Source organism: Pristiophorus japonicus, chromosome X (genome assembly GCF_044704955.1).
Source record: "Pristiophorus japonicus isolate sPriJap1 chromosome X, sPriJap1.hap1, whole genome shotgun sequence".
In the NCBI taxonomy this organism is placed as follows: Eukaryota; Metazoa; Chordata; class Chondrichthyes; family Pristiophoridae; genus Pristiophorus; species Pristiophorus japonicus.
The window spans coordinates 38,389,256-38,413,417 of NC_092010.1; the positions used below are offsets into that span (position 1 = coordinate 38,389,256).

The 24,162-nt window shown below is 49.1% G+C and overlaps 1 protein-coding gene across 1 annotated transcript in view; it reads left to right on the top strand.

Annotated features, from left to right (window-relative positions):
* ormdl2 (ORMDL sphingolipid biosynthesis regulator 2) overlaps positions 1 to 24,162 on the top strand; it is a 209,000-nt gene that overhangs the window by 107,437 nt on the left and 77,401 nt on the right. The window contains exons 5-6 of the mRNA XM_070869688.1: positions 1,747 to 1,888; positions 2,409 to 2,543. The gene's annotated coding sequence lies outside the window, so the exon portion shown is untranslated. The remainder of the gene's footprint in view (positions 1 to 1,746; positions 1,889 to 2,408; positions 2,544 to 24,162) is intronic.

The following is a 24,162-nucleotide window of genomic DNA, read 5'->3' on the forward strand; positions in this document are numbered from 1 at the left end:
ACCAGAATCTGCCGTCTCTTGGGGCGACCTTTCAGCAGAGAGACTGAACCTTGAAGGCCACTGTAATCACCACCTTCAGTCCAGAGCCGCCTATAAATCCCCGTGTTTCTATCCACAGCTCGCCTTAACCTCGCTACAATAAAACCAACCCGTTTATACATCATTTCAACAAAATCTCGGTTGTTACTTTCGTGAACTCTGCTGTGTCTGCAGACTTCGGGAGTTTCGTATAACACGTTTCTTTACAAAATCGCCCTGTAGCTGCCTGATATGTTTTAGTCGATTTCACTGGTGTATTTTACTTCCTCGAATGAAGTTCTTAAATTATGACCCTCCCCTTCCAGTCATTATTGAAGTTCTGTTCTCACTCCTTCCAAAAACTAATGTATCTAAATGTGTGTGTGAGGGGATTCTGAAGAGAATCTACAGATTGTTCTTAAATACAGAATTGCAGTTCCCCAATCTACGCTGGGGATATCGAGTGAATACTGCTCTCCTGTGTTCTGCAGGTTGCTGAAACGTTTAATGGTAATGAGGCACATTGTGCTGCTGCAGAATGACTCAGAGCGAGCAATGATTGACACTGTTTCCCGGGGGCTGAGACTGTGCAGACCCTGCCACTTACTGGACATTACTGGCACTTCAGATCTGCAGGATTTGTTTTCACTGGGTAACCCAGAAAGACTTGTATTTCGACAGCGCTCTTTCACGGCCTCAGGACGTCCAAAGCGCTTTACAGCCACTAAAGTACTTTGTTATGTAGGACACGCAGACATTGCCTGCTCTAAATTTGCGCACAGCAAGCAGCAATGTGATAATCTGTTTTAGTGATGTTGGTCGAGGGATAAATGGCAGGACAATGGAGAGAACTCCCCTGCTCTTCTTTGAATAGTGCCGTGGGACTTTTACATCCACCCGCAAGGGCAGATGGGTTTAACTTCTCATCCAAAAGACAGCACCTCTGACAATGCAGCACTCCCTCAGTACTGACCTTCTGACAGTATAGCACTCCCTCAGTGTCAGCCTCAATTTTTGTGCTCCAGTGTCTGAAGTGGGACTTAAATCTACCACCTTCTGATGCTGAGGGAAGGGTGCTGCCCACTGAGCCACAGTTGACACACAAGTGATAGGGGCAAGGCCCATTACCAAGATTCAGAGAGTAGAATGAGAGAGTCAATCCAGCTTGGGTTTTAAATGCCTGTAGATTTTAGAGGGAAGGGAAGACTTGGGTAGATTACAAACTGCACAATTTTGAGGCTTGAGAAAGAATGATTTAGAGTAGGAGCAGCTAGTGCTCCTAACTTACCAATGGGTCATCATTGAGTAGATTGGGCCTATATTCTCTGCAGTTCAGAAGAATGAGAGGTGATCTCATTGAAACATGAAGGATTCTGAGGGGGATGCTCAGGGGCTGTTTCCCCCCGGGCTGGGGAGTTTAGAACCAGGGGTCACAGTCTCAGGATAAGGGGTCGGCCATTTAGGACTGAGATGAGGAGGAATTTCTTCACTCAGAGGGTGGTGATTCTTTGGAATTCTCTGCCCCAGAGGGCTGTGGAGGCTCAGTCGTTGAGTATATTCATGGCAGAGATCGATAGATTTTTGGATGTTAAGGGAATCCAGGGATATGGGGACAGTGCAGGAAAGTGGAGTTGAGGTCGATGATCAGTCATGATCTTATTGAATGGCGGAGCAGGCTCGAGAGGCCGTGTGGCCGACTGCTCCTAATTCTTATGTTCTTATCAACAGAGTGAGAATGCAAGGAGGAGAGAGCACATAGGATGGGATACTTGGAGCTGAGGTGGGACGAGGAACAATCAGTGGAGCAATATTGACAAAAGTATCAACAGGGAAGAGACAAGAAAAGTAGGGAAAGGGAGATCGGCTCGAGGTAAGAGAGGAATGAGATCAGATGACAAGTTCATCATTTCATCAGTAAAATGTATTTGAAAATTAATCAATGTTTTTTCATTTAGTGAGGGCTGGCAGTGATTGATGTGACCAGTGACACCATTCATTAAAGTATCCCTGTGCTACAGCACATGCCACTGATAATATATGTCCTAAGTCCAAGCGCAATGGAGCTTTAAACAGTGAAGGAGCTGTGTGTGAAATTGTACCATCTGCCGTCCTGTTTAATCATTATTAACGCTCATCAAAAACTTGTTTTATGGACGGCAAAGATACTTTTGGCCTTATTACATTTAGCAGTGTTAATGGGTAAAGTGCTAACTTACCAATTAAACCATTCATTATGGGTCAAAGAGGATCAAAGCAAGCCCAGCAATGAGTTTGCATCATTCGTTTGATATTCATTTGCTATTAAAACCACATTTGAAGTAGGCTTTGACACTTTCTCTTCCATAAGAGTAACACTCAGACATAAATCTGCCCGCTGTATTCCGCCACAGCTGAATCGGGAGTGATTTACGGAACGAATGCACTGCTGAACATTTTGCAATGAAGCAATGAAGACCAAGAGAGAGAGAAACTATAAGTGCTGAAAATCTGAAATAAAAACTGAACATGCTGGAAACACACAGCAGGTCAGTCATTCAGCATCTGCAGAGAGAACAGACAGATTACTGCTTCTATTTAACACCCTTCATCAGAACTGAACATTATATATGTCTTATTATGCAGTGTGTTATTGCCATTGTTATATTAGTTTCATATATCAGGGTTTCAGCTGTGGCTCTGAGTCAGATGTTATGGATTTAGGTCCCACTCCAAAGACTTGAGCATATAATACAGGCTGACAGCCCCCAGTGCCAGTACTGAGGGAGCGCCGCACTGTTGGAGGGGCAGTACTGAGGGAGCACCGCACTGTCGGAGGGGCAGTACTGAGGGAGCACCGCACTGTCGGAGGGGTAGTACTGAGGGAGCGCCGCACTGTCGGAGGGGCAGTACTGAGGGAGCACCGCACTGTCAGAGAGGCAGTACTGAGGGAGCGCCGCACTGTCGGAGGGGCAGTACTGAGGGAGCACCGCACTGTCGGAGGGGTAGTACTGAGGGAGCACCGCACTGTCGGAGGGGCAGTACTGAGGGAGTGCTGCACTGTCGGAGGGGCAGTACTGAGGGAGCGCCGCACTGTCGGAGGGGCAGTACTGGGGGAGCGACGCACTGTCGGAGGGGTAGTACTGAGGGAGCGCCGCACTGTTGGAGGGGCAGTACTGAGGGAGTGCTGCACTGTCGGAGGGGCAGTACTGAGGGTGTGCTGCACTGTCGGAGGAGCAGTACTGAGGGAGCACCGCACTGTCGGAGGGGCAGTACTGAGGGAGCACCGCACTGTCGGAGGTGCTGCCTTTCGAATGAGACATTAAACCCAGGCTCTCTTGGTGGACATTGAAGTCCCCAACTCAGAGAATATTGTATGCCCTTGCTTCCCTCAGTTTCCTTTATATTCAACATAAAGGAGGCCTGATGCATCAAGTTAAGGGGGCAGTAGATTAGCAGGAGGTTTCCTTGGCCTTGTTTGACCTGAAGCCATCAGACCTCATGAGGAATCCCAGGACCACTCCCACCGACTGAATATCACTTCTGTTTGGTCTATCCTGCCAGTGGGAGAGGACGTAGATTTAACTCTGTGAGTATGACTTGGTCTGGCTGTTGCTTAACTAGAACAGCTCTCCCAACTGCAAAGCCCTCCTTCTGTTGGTGAGGAGGACTTTGCAGGGTCGACTGGGCTGAGAGTGCCTAAGTCTTGTTGCCGATGTTTCATTCCCTTCCTTTTGAAGTTTGTAGCGACCGTTTACAACTGGGGAAGCTTGCTCGGCCACTTCAGAGGGCATTAAGAGTCAACCACATCGAGTCCTGGAGACACGTGTACACCAGACTGGCTAGAGATGGCAGGCTCCCTTTCCCGAAGGCTTTCAGTGAACCAGAGAGGTTTTTACAACAATCCGGCAGCTTTTGTGGTCACGTTCTGGTGCGAGATTTTATAATTTACGAGATTTATTGAATTCAATTTCACAACTCGTTATGATGGGATTTGAACTTACGACTTCTGGGTTGCTAGTCCAGGGCCTAGGCCATCATAACCATGGTACAGCAAGTCTTGATTTCAACAGAGTTAGGATGCATGGAGAAGAAAACAGGTGTAGGACAGATTTTATAGAACTTAGGAGGAACAAGAGAGGAAAGTTCAAAGAAACAGCAACTATAGAGAATAGAAAGGCTAAGAGACTGTCATGTATGTACATGCTGTTTGTAGCCACCAGATGGTGTCATTGTTGGAGGCCACTGAGCACCGCACATGGTGCTGCTCTGGTATAAAAGGCCAGCCATTTTGTGAGTCAGGCACTTTGGGTCATAATAAAGCAGAGCCAAGGGTGTACCTTGTTCAGTTAAACAGTACTCAGTTTGTACCTTTATTCTATACATAACAGAGACAATCACTTTACACCTTTGATCCAGATAACCTGACTGATCAATCATTTTAGTAATGTGAATAACACACTGCCTTCAGTCCTGATGATCAGAAAAGGCAGCGATGATCTCCAGGAGGGTCATTTCCACCTGGCTTTCCTTCTGCAACATGGTGGAAATATTTTAAGAGTCACATTTCAATGAGTCAGTTTTCTTTCCATTTGCTTGAATCATTTTATTGAAGATATGGGCTTACCATCTGGAGACATTCACTTGGCCGATTTGGTTCTCATGTCAAGAATGCAGACTTTGGTTCTGGAATACATGGTGACAGCACAGCCAGTTTTGTTTTATGAAACTACTTATTCCAAGTTTTACACATTAAATGGTAGGACACTGCGAAGTGTAGAGGAACAGAGGGACCTTGGAGTGCAGGTCCGCAGATCCCTGAAGGTAGCAGGCCAGGTAGATAAGGTGGTTAGCCGAGGCATAGAATACAAGAGCAGGTGGGTTATGCTTGAACTGTATTAAACACTGGTTAGGCCACAGCTGGAGTACTGCGTGCAGTTCTGGTCACCACATTACAGGAAGGATGTGATTGCACTGGAGAGGGTACAGAGGAGATTTACCAGGATGTTGCCTGGACTGGAGAATTTTAACGATGAGGAACGATTGGATAGGCTGGGTTTGTTTTCCTTGGAACAGAGGAGGCTGAGGGGAGACCTTATTGAGGTGTATAAAATTATGAGGGGCCTGAATAGAGTGGATAGGAATGATCTATTTACCTTGGCAGGGGGGTCAATGATCAGGGGGCATAGATTTAAAGTCATTGGGGGGAGGTTTAGAGGGGATTTGAGGGGAAATATAATCACCCAGAGGGTGGTGGGGGTCTGGAACTCACTGCCTGAAAGGGTGGTAGAAGCAGAAACCCTCACCACATTTAAAAAGTACTTGGATGTGCACCTGAAGTGCTGTAACCTACAGGGCTACGGACCCAGAGCTGGAAAGTGGGATTAGGCTGGGTAGCTCTTGGTCGGCCGGCACGGACACAATGGGCCGAATGGCCACCCTCCGTGCTGTAAATTTCTGTGGTTGTATGAAGTTGGTTTTCCAAAGGCCACTTGCTGTCTTTCTTCTACATATAACCATCATGGTGCAGTGTTTTGGTGCTCCAACCACAGACTGCTGAGACACTGGTTGAATTCTCCTGCTTCTTGGTGCCTGATCTCAGCCCTGCTGCAGGGAGATGCCAGCAGAAGCCAAAGGAGTAGTCATCCTTGAGCTGCTTTTATAAACCTCCTGCAAAGTGGCACTTATACAGACCTGGGAGTGGGCACTGCATTCCCATCAAAGCCAAGGCTTCTTCGGCAGCACCTCCAAAACCCGTGACCTCTACCGTCTAGCAGGACAAGGGTAGCAGGCGCATGGGAACACCACCACCTCCACGTTCCCCTCCCAGTCACACATCATCCTGACTTGTAAATATATCGGCCGTTCTTTCATCGTCGCTGGGTCACAGTCCTGGAACTCCCTCCCTAACAGCACTGTGGGAGCACCTTCACCACATGGACTGCAGCGGTTCAAGAAGGCGGCTCACCACCACCTTCTTAAGGGGCAATTAGGGATGGGCAATAAATGCCGGCCTTGCCAAGGACACCCGTATCCTGAAAATTATATATACACACCCAACACAATCATCATAGGCAGTCCCTCGGAATCGAGGAAGACTTGCTTCCACTCTTAACATGAGTCCTTAGGTGACTGAACAGTCCAATACGAGAACCACAGTCCCTGTCACAGGTGGGACAGACAGTGGTTGAGGAAAGGGGAGGGTGGGACTGGTTTGCCGCACGCTCCTTCCGCTGCCTGTGCTTGGTTTCTGCATGCTCTCGCCGACGAGACTCGAGGTGCTCAGCGCCCTCTCAGATGCATTTCCTCCACTTTGGGCAGTCTTTGGCCAGGGACTCCCAGGTGTCGGTGGGGATGTTGCACTTTATCAGGGAGGCTTTGAGGGTGGTCCCTTGTAACGTTTCCTCTGCCCATCTTTGGCTCGTTTGCCGTGAAGGAGTTCCAAGTAGAGCGCTTGCTTTGGGAGTCTCGTGTCTGGCATGCGAACAATGTGGCCTGCCCAGTGGAGCTGGTCGAGTGTGGTCAGTGCTTCAATGCTGGGGATATTGGCCTGAGCGAGAATACCCATCACACTTGCCTTCGGACATGTGTAATCTGGGGAAACCAGAAACTGAGAGTGAAAATTGAGAGATTTCACAACTTCAAAACAAAAATTGGGCAAGAGCTGATTTTTACCTGTGTTAACAGCACCGTCCAGCTGTGTTGTGCAGACAGGTGACTGTAGTTTTGGTACTTTTGATAAACTTTTCTTGAGTCAGTACAATAGGAGCAGGCTGGGCCTATACTTATTGAAGTTTAGAAGAATGGGAGGTGATCTTATTGAAACATATAAGATACTGAGGGGGCTTCACAGAGTAGATGCAGAGAGGATGTTTCCCCTCGTGGGGGAATCTAGAACTTGGGGGCATAGCTTCAGAATAAAGGGTCGTCCATTTAAGACGGAGATGAGGAGGAATTTCTTCTCTGAGAGGGTTGTAAATCTGTGGAATTCTCTGCCCCAGAGAGCTGTGAAGGCTGGGTCATTGAATATATTTAACATGGAGACAGACTGATTTTTGAGCGATAAGGGAGTGAAGGGTTATGGGGAGTGGGCAGGGAAGTGGAGCTGAGGCCAAGATCTGATCAGCCGTGATCTTATTGAATGGCAGAGCAGGCTCGAGGGCTGAATGGCCTACTCCTGCTCCTATTTCTTATGTTCTTATGACCCGTGCAAATAAAGCCACTTAAAAATGATTTTAAAAATTGTCCCCTCTCCCTCTGCCAAACAGCATTAACTTCAGAAACAGAATGTGTTAAAACGTGATATGGGATCCGACGGGTTGGTGGACTGGAAAACTACAGGGGATGAACCTGTCTCTGGCAGCAGCACCAAACAGGCACTGGCCACTCAGCTGCCTGTTTCACACTGCACCCGGTTTTCTTTGCCATTGAAGTGAATCAGGCAGAGTTTGAAATGGGCTGCCGATTTAGATTAGCCCATATTGCACTATCAATTTCACCCCTCTAACCTTTCACCTCTCTTCTCAGGCTGCAAGGACCCTGCCTGAAATGAGTTTAATGCAAATGTAACCAAGTAGCTGGGGGCTGCAGCCGACAATTCAGCTCAAATTGATATTGGACTGGAAATTGTATTCTGACAGTGCATAAGGGCAACTCGTGCTAGGAATTTAAATGCCGGAGCAGTGGGGTACTTTCTGAGACTGTGATTAAGATGTTCTTGGGACCACTGTTGTTCACAATTTATATTAACGATTTAGACTTGGAATAAAAACACAATTTCTAAATTTGCGGATCACACCAAATTGGGGAGTCAACACTGAGGAGGACTGCAACAAATTACAGGAGGATATTAATAAACTTGCAGAATGGGCAAATAATTGGCAAATGAATTTCAACACAGATAAATGTGAGGTATTACATTTTGGTAAGGAAAATAAGGAGATCACTTATTACTTGGAAAATACGAATCTAAATGGGTAGAAGAACAAAGGGATCTTGGAGTTCAGATACACAAATCGCTAAAAGTTGCAACACAGGTTAACAAGGCCATAAAAAGCAAACCAAGCACTAGGGTTTATTTCTAGAGGGATAGAATTTAAAACTAGGGAAGTTATGCTAAACTTGTATTGAACCTTGGTTAGACCACACTTGGAGAACTGTGTACAGTTCTGGTCGTCATATTATAAAAAGTATATAGAGGCACTGGAGAGGGTGCAGAGAAGATTTACAAGGACGATGCCAGAAATGTGAGGTTATACCTATCAGGAAAGGATGAACAGGCTGGGTCTCTTTTCTCTTGAAAATAGAAAGCTGAGTAGTGACATAATAGAGGTCTTTCAAATTATGAGAGGTTTTGATAGAGCGGATACAGAGAGTGTTTCCACTTGTGGGGAAGAGCATAACTAGAGGCCATCAATATAAGATAGTCACCGAGAAATCCAATGGGGAATTCAGGAGAAACTTCTTTACCCATAGAGTGGTGAGAATGTGGAACTCACTGCCACAGGGAGTGGTTGAGGCGAATAGTATCGATGTATTTAAGGGGAGGTTGGACAAACATATGAGGGAGAAGGGAATAGAGGGTTATGCTGATAGATTTAGATGTGGAAAGACGGGAGGAGGCTCAAGTGGAGCATAAACGCCGGCACGGACTGGTTGGGCTGAATGGCCTGTTTCTGTGCCGTATATCCTATGTCATCCTATGTAAGATACATTAGGGGTACTTTCCTCTCTGTAGCAAAATCGCAAACAGGTTTATAATTTTGCTACATCTAGCACACAGAGGAAACCTGCCTGCATTATTGGGGCTGAGTAGAAGGAACCTTACTGTGCAGTTGGCTGTGCCCTACCTAACCTGCTAGTGCTTGTATCTGATGACAGACTCGCATTTCTACAGTGTCTTTCACAATGTCAGGATATCCCAAAGAGCTTTACAGCCAATTAAGTACTTTTGGAGTGTAGTTACTGTTGTAATGTAGCCAATTTGCGCACAGCAAGCTCCCACAAACAGCAATGTGATAATGATCAGATAATCTGTTTTAGTGACGTTGCTTGACGGCTAAACATTGGCCCCAGGACACCACCCCTGCTCTTCTTCGAAATAGTGCCATGGGATCTTTTACATCCACCTGAGAGAGCAGACAGGGACCCGGTTTAATGTCACGTCCTCAGTACCGCCCCTCCGACAGTGCAGCACTCCCTCAGTACTGCCCCTCCGACAGTGCGGTGCTCCCTCAGTACTGCCCCTCCGACAGCGCGGCGCTCCCTTAGTACCACCCCTCCGACAGTGCGGTGCTCCCTCAGTACTGCCCCTCCGACAGTGCGGCGCTCCCTCAGTACTGCCCCTCCGACACTCCCTCAGTACTGCCCCTCCGACAGTGCGGCGCTCCCTCAGTACTGCCCCTCCCACAGTGCGGCGCTCCCTCAGTACTGCCCCTCCGACAGTGCGCCGCGCCCTCAGTACTGCCCTTCCGACAGTGCAGCACTCCCTCAGTACTGCCCCTCCGACAGTGCGGCGCTCCCTCAGTACTGCCCCTCCGACAGTGCGGCGCTCCCTCAGTACTGCCCTTCCGACACTCCCTCAGTACTGCCCCTCCGACAGTGCGGCGCTCCCTCAGTACTGCCCCTCCCACAGTGCGGCGCTCCCTCAGTACTGCCCCTCCCTCAGTACCGCCCTTCCGACAGTGCAGCACTCCCTCAGTACTGCCCCTCCGACAGTGCGGCGCTCCCTCAGTACTGCCCCTCCGATAGTGCGGCGCTCCCTCAGTACCGCCCTTCCGACAGTGCGGAGGTCCCTCAGTACTGCCCCTCCAACAGTGCGGCACTCCCTCAGTACTGCCCCTCCGACCGCGCGGCACTCCCTCAGTACTGCCCCTCCGACAGTGCGGCGCTCCCTCAGTACTGCCCCCTCCGACAGTGCGGCGCTCCCTCAGTACTGCCCCTCCGACAGTGCGGTGGTCCCTCAGTACTGCCCCTCTGACAGTGCGGCACTCCCAAAGTACTGCCCCTCCGACAGTGCGGCGCTCCCTCAGTACCGCCCCTCTGACAGTGCGGTGCTCCCTCAGTACTGCCCCTCCGACAGTGCGGTGCTCCCTCAGTACTGCCCCTCCGACACTCCCTCAGTACTGCCCCTCCGACAGTGCGGCGCTCCCTCAGTACTGCCCCTCCCACAGTGCGGCGCTCCCTCAGTACTGCCCCTCCCTCAGTACCGCCCTTCCGACAGTGCAGCACTCCCTCAGTACTGCCCCTCCGACAGTGCGGCGCTCCCTCAGTACTGCCCCTCCGGCAATGCGGTGGCCCTTGGACATGAACCCACAGCCTTCTGACCCAGACGCGGGAGTGCTACCCACAGAGCCACGGGCAGGTGCCCGAAATGGGACAATGTTCCATTCTGTGGCGCTAACATCCTTCACCTCGAATGCAGAAAAGATGACATATTTATGTGCAAAGTGGGCTGGGGTGAGTGCTGCTGCATTCCTAGCAAATGTAGTTAACATATTTGGCAACTTGCTGCCAATATCTTGAATACCTGGCAAAGGGGCTCAGTTTCCATTTAACAGCTGAATGTGTATCTTTTATCCGATCTTCACACCAGTAGGTGTTGAATTATTACATTATTTTTCATTTAATTTGCTACTTCAGCTAATGTTTTCCACTGACAGCAGGAACCATGTTCCGTCATTTTGTGACATTAGGAACAGGAGGAGGCCATTCAGCCCCTCGAGCCTGTTACATTAGGAACAAGGGAGAGGCCATTCAGCCCGTCGAGCCTGTTACATTAGGAACAGGAGGAGGCCATTCAGCCCGTCGAGCCTGTTACATTACGAACAGGAGGAGGCCATTCAGCCCCTCGAGCCTGTTACATTAGGAACAGGAGGAGGCCATTCAGCCCCTCGATCCTGTAACATTAGGAACAGGAGGAGGCCATTCAGCCCCTCGAGTCTGTTACATTAGGAACAGGAGGAGGCCATTCAGCCCCTTGATACTGTTACATTAGGAACAGGAGGAGGCCATTTAGCCCCGCGAGCCTGTTACATTAGGAACAGGAGGAGGCCTCTTAGCCCCTCGAGCCTGTTACATTAGGAACAGGAGGAGGCCTTTCAGCCCCTTGATACTGTTACATTCGGAACAGGAGGAGACCATTCAGCCCCTCGGGCCTGTTACATTAGGAACAGGAGGAAGCCTTTCAGCCCCTCGAGCCTGTTACATTAGGAACAGGAGGAGGCCTTTCAGCCCCTCGAGCCTGTTACATTAGGAACAGGAGGAGGCCTTTCAGCCCATCTAGTCTGTTACATTAGGAACAGGAGGAGGCCATTCAGCCCCTTGAGCCCTACATTAGGAACAGGAGGAGGCCTTTAAGCCCCTTGTGCCTGTTACATTAGGAACAGGAGGAGGCCTTTTAGCCCCTCGAGCCTGTTACATTAGGAACAGGAGGAGGCCTTTCAGCCCCTCGAGCCTGTTACATTAGGAACAGGAGGAGGCCTTTCAGCCCATCTAGTCTGTTACATTAGGAACAGGAGGAGGCCATTCAGCCCCTTGAGCCCTACATTAGGAACAGGAGGAGGCCTTTCAGCCCCTTGTGCCTGTTACATTAGGAACAGGAGGAGGCCTTTTAGCCCCTCGAGCCTGTTACATTAGGAACAGGAGGAGGCCTTTTAGCCCCTCGAGCCTGTTACATTAGGAACAGGAGGAGGCCTTTCAGCCCCTTGATACTGTTACATTCGGAACAGGAGAAGACCATTCAGCCCCTCGGGCCTGTTACATTAGGAACAGGAGGAAGCCTTTCAGCCCCTCGAGCCTGTTACATTAGGAACAGGAGGAGGCCTTTCAGCCCCTCGAGCCTGTTACATTAGGAACAGGAGGAGGCCTTTCAGCCCATCTAGACTGTTACATTAGGAACAGGAGGAGGCCATTCAGCCCCTTGAGCCCTACATTAGGAACAGGAGGAGGCCTTTCAGCCCCTTGTGCCTGTTACATTAGGAACAGGAGGAGGCCATTCAGCCCCTTGAGCCTGTTACATTAGGAACAGGAGGAGGCCGTTCAGCCCCTCGAGCCTGTTACATTAGGAACAGGAGGAGGCCTTTCAGCCCCTCGAGCCTGTTACATTAGGAACAGGAGGAGGCCATTCAGCCCATCGAGCCTGTTACATTAGGAACAGGAGGAGGCCTTTCAGCCCCTCGAGCCTGTTACATTAGGAACAGGAGGAGGCCATTCAGCCCCTCGAGCCTGTTACATTAGGAACAGGAGGAGGCCATTCAGCCCCTCGAGCCCTACATTAGGAACAGGAGGAGGCCTTTCAGCCCCTCTAGTCTGTTACATTAGGAACAGGAGGAGGCCATTCAGCCCCTCGAGCCCTACATTAGGAACAAGAGGAGGCCTTTCAGCCCCTTGTGCCTGTTACATTAGGAACAGGAGGAGGCCATTCAGCCACTCGAGCCTGTTACATTAGGAACAGGAGGAGGCCGTTCAGCCCCTCGAGCCTGTTACATTAGCAACAGGAGGAGGCCATTCAGCCCCTCGAGCCTGTTACATTAGCAACAGGAGGAGGCCATTCAGTCCCTCGAGCCTGTTACATTAGCAACAGGAGGAGGCCATTCAGCCCCTCGAGCCTGTTTTGCCATTCATCATCATCATCATCGGCGGACCCTCGAACGAGGATGGCTTGCTTCCACAAGAGTTCACAGACGTTTCAATGAAGGACCCGATGTTCCAGTGCTGAACGCGAGGGGTGGAAGATGCCTGTGCGTGGATTTTTTTAACGTGGGGTGACCGTTGCACACCAGCCACCACACGGGCTTGACAGAGCGAGGTCTTGGTCCAATGGCAAGGGTTAACCAGGACGACTGGAGACCTGCTCTGCTGAATTCTGCCATTCAATCAGATCATGGCTGATCTGTAACTTAACTGTATTTACCCACATTGCTCCATATTCCTTGATGCAACAACAAACTATCCTGCTCAGTCTTGACATTTTCAATTGACCCCCCCCCGCCCCCCCTTGCCAGCATCCACAGCTTTTTCGGTGGCGGGGGCGGGGTGGGGGGGAGGCGGGGAGTGTTTCAGATTCCCACTCCCCTTTGTATGAAGAACTGCTTCCTGACATCACTCCTGAATGGCCTGGCTCTGATTTTAACATTATGCCCCTTGTTCTGGATTCCCCATCAGAGGGCATTGTTTCTTGGTGCCAGCTCTATTGAATCTCTTTAATCATTTTAAACACCTTGATTAGATCACCCTTCTATACTCAAGGAAATACAAGCCCAGTTTATGCAACCTGTCCTGCCTGCAATAAGAACATAAGAACATAAGAAATAGGAGCAGGAGTAGGCCATACGGCCCCTCGGGCCTGCTCTGTCATTTAATACGATCATGGCTGATCTGATCATGGACTCAGCTCCACTTCCCTGCCTGCTACCCATAACCGCTTATTCCCTTATCGGTTAAGAAACTGTCTATCTCTGTCTTAAATCTATTCATGACCCAGCTTCCACAGCTCTCTGAGGCAGCGAATTCCACAGATTACAACCCTCTGAGAGAAGAAATTTCTCCTCATCTCAGTTATAAATGAGTGGTCCCTTATTCTAAGAACATGCCCCCTAGTTCTAGTCTCCCCCATCAGTGGAAACATCCTCTCTGCATCCACCTTGTCAAGCCCCCTCATAACCTTGTATGTTTCGATAAGATCTCCTCTCAATCTTCTGAATTCTAATGAGTAGAGGCCCAACCTACTCAATCTTTCCTCATAAGTCAACCCCCTCATCTCCGGAATCAACCTCGTGAACCTTCTTTGAACAGCCTCCAGAGCAATTATATCTTTTCATAAATATGGAAACCAAAACTGCACGCAGTATTCCAGGTGTGGCCTCACCAATACCCTGTATAATTGTAGCAAGACTTCCCTGTTTTATACTCCATCCCCTTTGCAATAAAGGCCAAGATTCCATTTGCCTTCCTGATCACTTGCTGTACCTGCATACTAACCTTTTGTGTTTCATGCACAAGTACCCCCAGGTCCCTCTGTACTGCAGCACTTTGCAATCTTTCTCCATTTAAATAATAACTTGCTCTTTGATTTTTTTCTGCCAAAGTGCATGACCTCACACTTTCCCACATTATACTCCATCTGCCAAATTTTTGCCCACTCACTTAGCCTGTCTATGTCCTTTTGCAGATTTTTTGTTTCCTCCTCACACATTGCTTTTCCTCCCATCTTTGTATCGTCAGCAAACTTGGCTACGTTACTCTCGGTCCCTTCATCCAAGTCGTTAATATAGATTGTAAATAGTTGGGGTCCCAGCACTGATCCCTGCGGCACCCCACTAGTTACTGATTGCCAACCCGAGAATGACCCATTTATCCCGACTCTCTGTTTTCTGTTAGTTAGCCAATCCTCTATCCATGCTAATATATTACCCCCAACCCCGTGAACTTTTATCTTGTGCAGTAACCTTTTATGTGGCACCTTGTCAAATGCCTTCTGGAAGTCCAAATACACCACATCCACTGGTTCCCCTTTATCCACCCTATTCGTTACATCCTCAAAGAACTCCAGTAAGTTTGTCAAACATGACTTCCCCTTCATAAATCCATGCTGACTCTGCCTGACCGAATTATGCTTTTCCAAATGTCCTGCTACAATGTCCTTCCAAATGAAGGCGTCCTGATCTCTCCACACTAGAGTATCCGTTGCTGGGCTTTATGATTTAAAACCAATGTTTGAGACCATCCAGGAATGCATATGTTGTATGTAATTCACCCCTTCAGTGACGTTAAGTCCTGCTCCAGTAACTCTGGAAGTTAGAACCATGCCCTTTCATTTCCGAGTGCTGGGGTGAAATCGAGCCCAGATTAATGGGATGAACCCAGACTGAAATGACTTTCGGATAGTCTCAATACAGTTCCTACTGGATGCACAGGAACTACACGTCATGTAGTCAGTCCAGAGACACCACATGGTGCTGTAGGGTTCCCCTGTGAGGTTGACGGTTAAGGCACCTTCTTCAGGAGGAGCTCAGACAAAGCATCACGGTGCTGCCAACATCAGCGCACTCTACCACGGGGTTGTTTAATATTGGTTCCTACCAGCAATTTCACACTTCCCCATCTCGCCTGCGCTGTTAATGGAAGCTTAATGCAGATGCTTTGGCCACGGAGAGTGAGGGAACATTGGCGGAAACATCGTCCACAGGCCAATCTCACACCTGGCCTGGAAGCTAGTTTGAGAGCTGTATAGAGGCCTGCGATCAGTATTGTAAAGTCCTGTCCTCTCAGTACAGATTCACACGAGGCACATGCTGAAGTCAAGGTCACTCAGGACCTGCACCTTTATTACACAGCTCTCGAATGCCACACTTGCCTGAGACCTGTCCTTATATACCTTCTGGGACAGGTATCCAGTGTCTTCTGCAAGTGCACCCCTGGTGGTAAGGTAAGCTTGTGGTTACAGGTCATCTCTAGTTACAGTCATTTATAGCATGATAAGATACAGTTGTGTACAGTAGTGTGAGATACATGACATCACCCTCCCCCAAGATCTTATTGTCTTTATAGGTTCAGTCTCTCAGCTGGTCTACGCTCTCGTGTGGTTCAGTTGTGTGCCTTGGTGCCTGTTGTTCTTTCGTGGTGATTGCTGGTATCTCGCCTGGGCTGTCTGTTTCGTTCAGTATGATTGTTGGTGTCTCGCCTGGGCTGTCTGTTGGGATTGCCCTTTCCTCAGGTTGTTCCCTCTGTCTGTCCACCAGGTGTGGTGCGAGTTCCACATTGTAGTCTGCTTCTGGTTCAGTAGTGTTGTTGATAAATCTACTTTTGACTTGGTTTACATGCCTCCGGCAGGTTTGGCCATTGTCCATTTGTACCACCAGTAGCCTGTTTCCTTCCTTGCCTGTTACTGTCCCTGAAAGCCATTTGGGACCCCTGCCGTAGTTTAGCACAAACATTTTGTCCCCTATCTCATTCCACCTCCCCCTCGAATTTCGGTCATGGTACTCGGTTAGCTTATGGCGCTTTGCCTCAACGATTTCATGCATGTCTGGGAGGATTAATGAGAGCCTTGTCTTTAAGGTCCATTTCATCAATAGTTGCACGGGGGAACTCCAATCAATGAATGCGGACGAGATCTGTATGCCAGCAGCAGTCACGACAGGTGGCCCTGCAACGTGGGACCTTGGATTTTTGAGCATGCCTTGTTTAATGATCTGCACTGCTCGCTCCGCCTGGCCGTTGGAGGCCAGCTTGAACGGTGCCGTCCTAACGTGATTTATGCCCTAGTCACTCATAAAATCTTGGAATTCTGCACTGGTGAAGCATGGACCATTATCACTGACCAATATGTCAGGAATTCTGTGCATTGCGAACATGGTTCAAGGCTCTCCACAGTGGTGGAGGTGGTGCTCGAGTTTAAAATAGTGCATTCGATCCACTTTGAAAATGCATCTACAATTACGAGGAACATTTTGCCCATGAATGGGCCCACATAGTCTACGTGCACCCACGACCACGGTTTGGTGGGCCAGGGCCAGGGGCTCAGGGGGGCCTCCCTGGGGGCATTACTGAGTTGGGCACAAATGGTGCACTGTCAGACGCAGAGCTCCAAGTCCGCATCAATGCCAGGCCATCAGACGTGGGACCTGGCTATGGCCTTCATGAGAACGATCCCCGGGTGCTCGCGGTGGAGCTCCCAGACAAATGCCTCTCTGCCTCACAGAGGCATAACTACTTGGCTGCCCCACATCAGGCAGTCTGCTTGTAGTGACAGCTCATGCATGCGCCTATGGAAAGGTTTGATCTCCTCGGGGCAGGCATTGCGAGCCTCTGCCCAGTCACCAGTTAAGACACATCTTTTTACTGAGGATAATGTGGGGTCGTTGGTCGTCCAGGCTCTGATTAGGCGAGCCGTCATGGGCGAACCTGTGGACTCAAAGGCATCGATTGCCATGACTATCTCACAGTCCTGTTCGTCAGACCCTTCTGTGGTCGCCAGGGGTAGCCTGCTAAGCGTGTCGGCACAGTTGTCTGTGCCTGGTCTGTGCCTTATGGTGTAATCGTAAGAGGCCAGCATGAGTGCCCACCGTTGAATGCGCGCCGAGGCGTTGCCGTTTATTCCCTTGCTCTCGGATAGTAGGGACGTGAGGGGCTTGTGGTCGGTTTCTAACGCGAACTTGGCCCCCAAAAGGTATTGGTGCATCTTTTTGACACCGTACACGCACGCGAGCGCCTCCTTCTTTACCATTCCGTACCCGCGCTCCGCCCGCGAACGTGACCTGGAGGCATAAGCTATGGGTTGTAATTTACCCGCACCATTGACATGTTGTAAAACACACCCGACCCCGTACGCTGATGCATCACAGTAAGAACTAGCTTTTTACCTGGATCAAAGAAAGCCAAAACACTGTTGGAACACAGAAGGTTGGCGTCCCCCCAAAACCAATCGCACCCCTTTCTGAGTAGCACGTGCTTAAGTTCTGCATAAAGTTCCCAAAGTAATTGAGTAGCCCGAGAAAGGCGCACAGTTCTGAGACATGCCGGGGCCTGGGTGCCAGGCGAATTGCTTCGGTTTTGGACTCTGTTGGGCGGATTCCATCAGCGGCAATCCTTCTGCCCAAAAATTCAACCTCGGGCGCGAAAAACAGGCACTTGGATTTCTTAACTCTTAGGCCTAGCCAATCTAACCGCTTTAGTACTTCCTCCAAATTGCGAAGATGGGAGTCGGTGTCCCTGCCCGTGATAAGTATGTCATCTTGAAATACAACCGTCCACGGGATGGACTTGAGCAGACTCTCCATGTTGCGCTGGAATTTAACAGCTGCCGACCTGATGCCGAATGGGCATCGATTGTACATGAAAAAGCCTCGATGTGTGTTGATGGTGGTGAGTAGCTTAGACTCTTCGGTCAGTTCTTGCGTCATATACGCAAATGTGAGATCTAGTTTTGAGAAGTTTTCCTCCAGCCAATGTGGCAAATAAGTCCTCCGCTCTGGGCAGCGGGTATTGGTCCTGTCGGGAGACTCTGTTTATGGTAGATTTGTAGTGCCCACAGATTCGTACGGATCCATCAGGCTTCATGACTGGGACGATGGGACTTGCCCAGTCGCTAAATTCCACGGGTGAGATAATGCCTTCCCGCAGAAGCCTGTCCAGTTCATGTTCAATCTTTTCCCTCATCACATAGGGCACAGCTCTAGCCTTGTGATGGTCCGGTCTAGCATCCTGTCTGATGTAGATTTTGACTTTAGCCCCTTTGAAGGTGCCCACACCTGGCTGAAAGAGATGTTCAAATCGACTTAGAACTGTTGAGCAGGAGGTCCGTTCCTCTAACGACATGTCATGAACATCATCTCATTTCCAGTTTAGTTTTGCCAGCCAGCTTCTCCCCAGCAGTGCTGGGAGATCTCTGGGGACAATCCACAGGGGAAGTCGGTTCACTGTCCCTTTGTGTGTGACTGAGAGCATGGCGCTGCCAAGGACTGGGACGATTTCTTTGGTATAGGTCCTTAGTTTGGTGTCGACCCTTGTGAGCTTTGGTCTGTCTCTTTTGTGCGGCCACAGCTGTTCAAATTGTTGAACGCTCATGAGAGATTGACTCGTTCCCGTATCCAACTCCATGTTGACGGGTATCCCATTGAGTAGGACCCTCATCATTATAGGAGGCATCTTGCTGTAGGAGCAGTGGCGATTAATCGTGTTGACCCGCTGTACCTCGGTGTCCCGGGTACTGTCCCCACCGTCTTCTGGTCCGCTTTCCGACCCTTCCGATTCGTGTACCAGCCGAGCTGCCGTTTTTCTGCACATGCGAGCCAGATGTCCTGTATAGTCGCAGTTTCTGCAAACGGCATGCTGAAATTGACACCCCCTTGATGAGTGCCTTCCCCCACATCTCCAGCACAGACCACTTCCATTGTTTCCAAAGGATGAGCTGCGTCTGGCTGATCTCTCGAGCTTCTCTCAGTCTGTAGTTGATTGCTCGCATTGTGGGTTGATGAGGTGTGAACGGCCGTTCATGTGGCCCTTGATGGCTTCTGGCGCCACTGCCTGCTGTTGAGGGCCTGCTCTCCTACCTTTGTCTGTGTGTGGGGGTAGCGGCTTGTTTCACGCTGTGAACCCCTTGTTCCGATGTTTCGTTAGTTGTCGTACCCGCAGCATAGATCAACCTCGTTTCTTCTTCTTCTGCCAAGAATGTCTGTGCAACCAGTGCTGCTGCCTCTAGGGTCAAGTTCTTGGTCTCTATGAACTTTCGGAATACGCCTGCGTGGCCTATTCCTTCAATAAAAAAGTCTCTCAGTACTTCTCTCCTCAGTTCATCGGAGAACTCACATAAGCTAGCCAACCTCCGAAGTTCCGCCATGAAGTCTGTAGTTGTAGAACCTGTGTCTGGCCATGTGTAGGCTGCTCGCTGGCTTCAGGTGGTCTCTTACCAGTGCTCAACTCTTCAAACGACTTACTTGCTGGTTTCTCGGGTGCCAGCAGGTCCTTCATTAAGGCGTATGTTTTCGATCCACAGCTGGTCAAGAGATGGGCTCTTCTCTTGTCTGCCTTATCGTCGCCTAACCAGTCTTTGGTTATGAAGCTTTGCTGGAGCCTTTCTATAAAATCAGTATAGAGACCTGTGATCAGTATCGAGGCCTGTGATCAGTATAGAGGCCTGTGATCAGTATCGAGGCCTGTGATCAGTATAGAGACCTGTGATCAGTATAGAGGCCTGTGATCAGTATAGAGGTCTGTGATCAGTATAGAGGTCTGTGATCAGTATAGAGGCCTGTGATCAGTGTAGAGGCCTGTGATCAGTATAAAGGCCTGTGATCAGTATAGAGGCCTGTGATCAGTATAGAGGCCTGTGATCAGTATAGAGGTCTGTGATCAGTATAGAGGCCTGAGATCAGTATAGAGGCCTGTGATCAGTATAGAGGCCTGTGATCAGTATAGAGGCCTGTGATCAGTATAGAGGCCTGTGATCAGTATAGAGGCCTGGGAGCAGTATAGAGGTCTGTGATCAGTATAGAGGCCTGAGATCAGTATAGAGGTCTGTGATCAGTATAGAGGTCTGTGATCAGTATAGAGGCCTGGGAGCAGAATCGAGGTCTGTGATCAGTATAGAGGCCTGTGATCAGTATAGAGGCCTGTGATCAGTACAGAGGCCTGTGATCAGTATAGAGGCCTGTGATCAGTATAGAGGTCTGTGATCAGTATAGAGGCCTGTGATCAGTATAGAGGCCTGTGATCAGTATAGAGGCCTGTGATCAGTATAGAGGCCTGGGAGCAGAATCGAGATCTGTGATCAGTATAGAGGCCTGAGATCAGTATAGAGGTCTGTGATCAGTACAGAGGCCTGTGATCAGTACAGAGGCCTGTGATCAGTATAGAGGTCTGTGATCAGTATAGAGGCCTGTGATCAGTATAGAGGCCTGAGATCAGTATTGAGGCCTGGGAGCAGTATAGAGGTCTGTGATCAGTATAGAGGCCTGAGATCAGTATAGAGGCCTGGGAGCAGTATAGAGGCCTGTGATCAGTATTGAGGCCTGGGAGCAGTATAGAGGTCTGTGATCAGTACAGAGGCCTGTGATCAGTATAGATGCCTGTGATCAGTATAGAGGTCTGTGATCAGTATAGACCCTGAGATCAGTATAGAGGCCTGTGATCAGTATAGAGGCCTGTGATCAGTATTGAGGCCTGGGAGCAGTATAGAGGTCTGTGATCAGTACAGAGGCCTGAGATCAGTATTGAGGCCTGGGAGCAGTATAGAGGTCTGTGATCAGTATAGAGGTCTGTGATCAGTATAGAGGCCTGTGATCAGTATAGAAGTCTGTGATCAGTATAGAGGTCTGTGATCAGTATAGAGGTCTGTGATCAGTATAGAGGCCTGTGATCAGTATAGAGGCCTGTGATCAGTATAGAGGCCTGAGATCAGTATTGAGGCCTGTGATCAGTATAAAGGCCTGTGATCAGTATAGAGGCCTGTGATCAGTATAGAGGCCTGTGATCAGTACAGAGGCCTGGGAGCAGTATAGAGTACTGTGATCAGTATAGAGGTCTGTGATCAGTATAGAGGCCTGTGATCAGTATAGAGGCCTGTGATCAGTATAGAGGCCTGTGATCAGTATAGAGGTCTGTGATCAGTATAGAGGCCTGTGATCAGTATAGAGGCCTGTGATCAGTATAGAGGTCTGTGATCAGTATAGAGGCCTGTGATCAGTATAGAGGCCTGTGATCAGTATTGAGGCCTGGGAGCAGTATAGAGGTCTGTGATCAGTATAGAGGCCTGAGATCAGTATTGAGGCCTGGGAGCAGTATAGAGGTCTGTGATCAGTATAGAGGTCTGTGATCAGTATAGCGGCCTGTGATCAGTATAGAGTCCTGTGATCAGTGTAGAGGTCTGTGATCAGTATAGAGGCCTGTGATCAGTATAGAGGCCTGTGATCAGTATAGAGGCCTGTGATCAGTATAGAGGTCTGTGATCAGTATAAAGGCCTGTGATCAGTATTGAGGCCTGTGATCAGTATAAAGGCCTGTGATCAGTATAGAGGCCTGTGATCAGTATAGAGGCCTGTGATCAGTATAGAGGCCTGTGATCAGTATTGAGGCCTGGGAGCAGTATAGAGGTCTGTGATCAGTATAGAGGCCTGAGATCAGTATTGAGGCCTGGGAGCAGTATAGAGGTCTGTGATCAGTATAGAGGTCTGTGATCAGTATAGCGGCCTGTGATCAGTATAGAGTCCTGTGATCAGTGTAGAGGTCTGTGATCAGTATAGAGGCCTGTGATCAGTATAGAGGCCTGTGATCAGTATAGAGGCCTGTGATCAGTATAGAGGTCTGTGATCAGTATAAAGGCCTGAGATCAGTATTGAGGCCTGTGATCAGTATAAAGGCCTGTGATCAGTATAGAGGCCTGTGATCAGTATAGAGGCCTGTGATCAGTACAGAGGCCTGGGAGCAGTATAGAGTACTGTGATCAGTATAGAGGTCTCTGATCAGTATAGAGGCCTGTAATCAGTATAGAGGCCTGTGATCAGTATAGAGGCCTGTGATCAGTATAGAGGTCTGTGATCAGTATAGAGGCCTGTGATCAGTATAGAGGTCTGTGATCAGTATAGAGGTCTGTGATCATTATAGAGGTCTGTGATCAGTATAGAGGCCTGTGATCAGTATAGAGGCCTGGGAGCAGAATCGAGATCTGTGATCAGTATAGAGGCCTGAGATCAGTATAGAGGTCTGTGATCAGTACAGAGGCCTGTGATCAGTATAGAGGCCTGTGATCAGTGTAGAGGCCTGTGATCAGTATAGAGGCCTGTGATCAGTATAGAGGTCTGTGATCATTATAGAGGTCTGTGATCAGTATAGAGGTCTGTGATCAGTATAGAGGCCTGAGATCAGTATTGAGGCCTGGGAGCAGTATAGAGGTCTGTGATCAGTATAGAGGTCTGTGTTCAGTATAGCGGCCTGTGATCAGTATAGAGTCCTGTGATCAGTGTAGAGGTCTGTGATCAGTATAGAGGCCTGTGATCAGTATAGAGGCCTGTGATCAGTATAGAGGCCTGTGATCAGTATAGAGGTCTGTGATCAGTATAAAGGCCTGTGATCAGTATAGAGGCCTGAGATCAGTATTGAGGCCTGTGATCAGTATAAAGGCCTGTGATCAGTATAGAGGTCTGTGATCAGTATAGAGGCCTGTGATCAGTATAGAGGCCGGTGATCAGTATAGAGGCCTGTGATCAGTATAGAGGCCTGGGAGCAGTATAGAGGTCTGTGATCAGGATAGAGGCCTGTGATCAGTATAGAGGCCTGTGATCAGTATACAGGTCTGTGATCAGTATAGAGGTCTGTAATCAGTATAGAGGCCTGTGATCAGTATAGAGGTCTGTGATCAGTATAGAGGCCTGTGATCAGTATAGAGGCCTGTGATCAGTATAGAGGCCTGTGATCAGTTTGGAGGCCTGGGAGCAGTATAGAGGTCTGTGATCAGTATAGAGGCCTGAGATCAGTATAGAGGTCTGTGATCAGTATAGAGGTCTGTGATCAGTATAGAGGCCTGGGAGCAGAATCGAGGTCTGTGATCAGTATAGAGGCCTGTGATCAGTATAGAGGCCTGTGAACAGTACAGAGGCCTGTGATCAGTATAGAGGCCTGTGATCAGTATAGAGGTCTGTGATCAGTACAGAGGCCTGTGATCAGTATAGAGGCCTGTGATCAGTATAGAGGCCTGTGATCAGTATAGAGGCCTGGGAGCAGTATAGAGGCCTGTGATCAGTATAGAGGCCTGGGAGCAGTATAGAGGCCTGTGATCAGTATTGAGGCCTGAGATCAGTATTGAGGCCTGGGAGCAGTATAGAGGTCTGTAATCAGTATAGAGGCCTGTGATCAGTATAGAGGTCTGTGATCAGTATAGAGGCCTGTGATCAGTATAGAGGCCTGTGATCAGTATAGAGGCCTGTGATCAGTTTGGAGGCCTGGGAGCAGTATAGAGGTCTGTGATCAGTATAGAGGCCTGAGATCAGTATAGAGGTCTGTGATGTATAGAGGTCTGTGATCAGTATAGAGGCCTGGGAGCAGAATCGAGGTCTGTGATCAGTATAGAGGCCTGTGATCAGTATAGAGGCCTGTGAACAGTACAGAGGCCTGTGATCAGTATAGAGGCCTGTGATCAGTATAGAGGTCTGTGATCAGTACAGAGGCCTGTGATCAGTATAGAGGCCTGTGATCAGTATAGAGGCCTGTGATCAGTATAGAGGTCTGGGAGCAGTATAGAGGCCTGTGATCAGTATAGAGGCCTGGGAGCAGTATAGAGGCCTGTGATCAGTATTGAGGCCTGAGATCAGTATTGAGGCCTGGGAGCAGTATAAAGGCCTGTGATCAGTATAGAGGCCTGAGATCCATATTGAGGCCTGGGAGCAGTATAAAGGCCTGTGATCAGTATAGTGGCCTGAGATCAGTATAGAGGCCTGTGATCAGTATAGAAGCCTGGGAGCAGTATAGAGGTCTGTGATCAGTATAGAGGCCTGAGATCAGTATAGAGGTCTGTGATCAGTATGGAGGTCTGTGATCAGTATAGAGGCCTGGGAGCAGAATCGAGGTCTGTGATCAGTATAGAGGCCTGTGATCAGTATAGAGGCCTGTGATCAGTACAGAGGCCTGTGATCAGTATAGAGGCCTGTGATCAGTATAGAGGTCTGTGATCAGTAT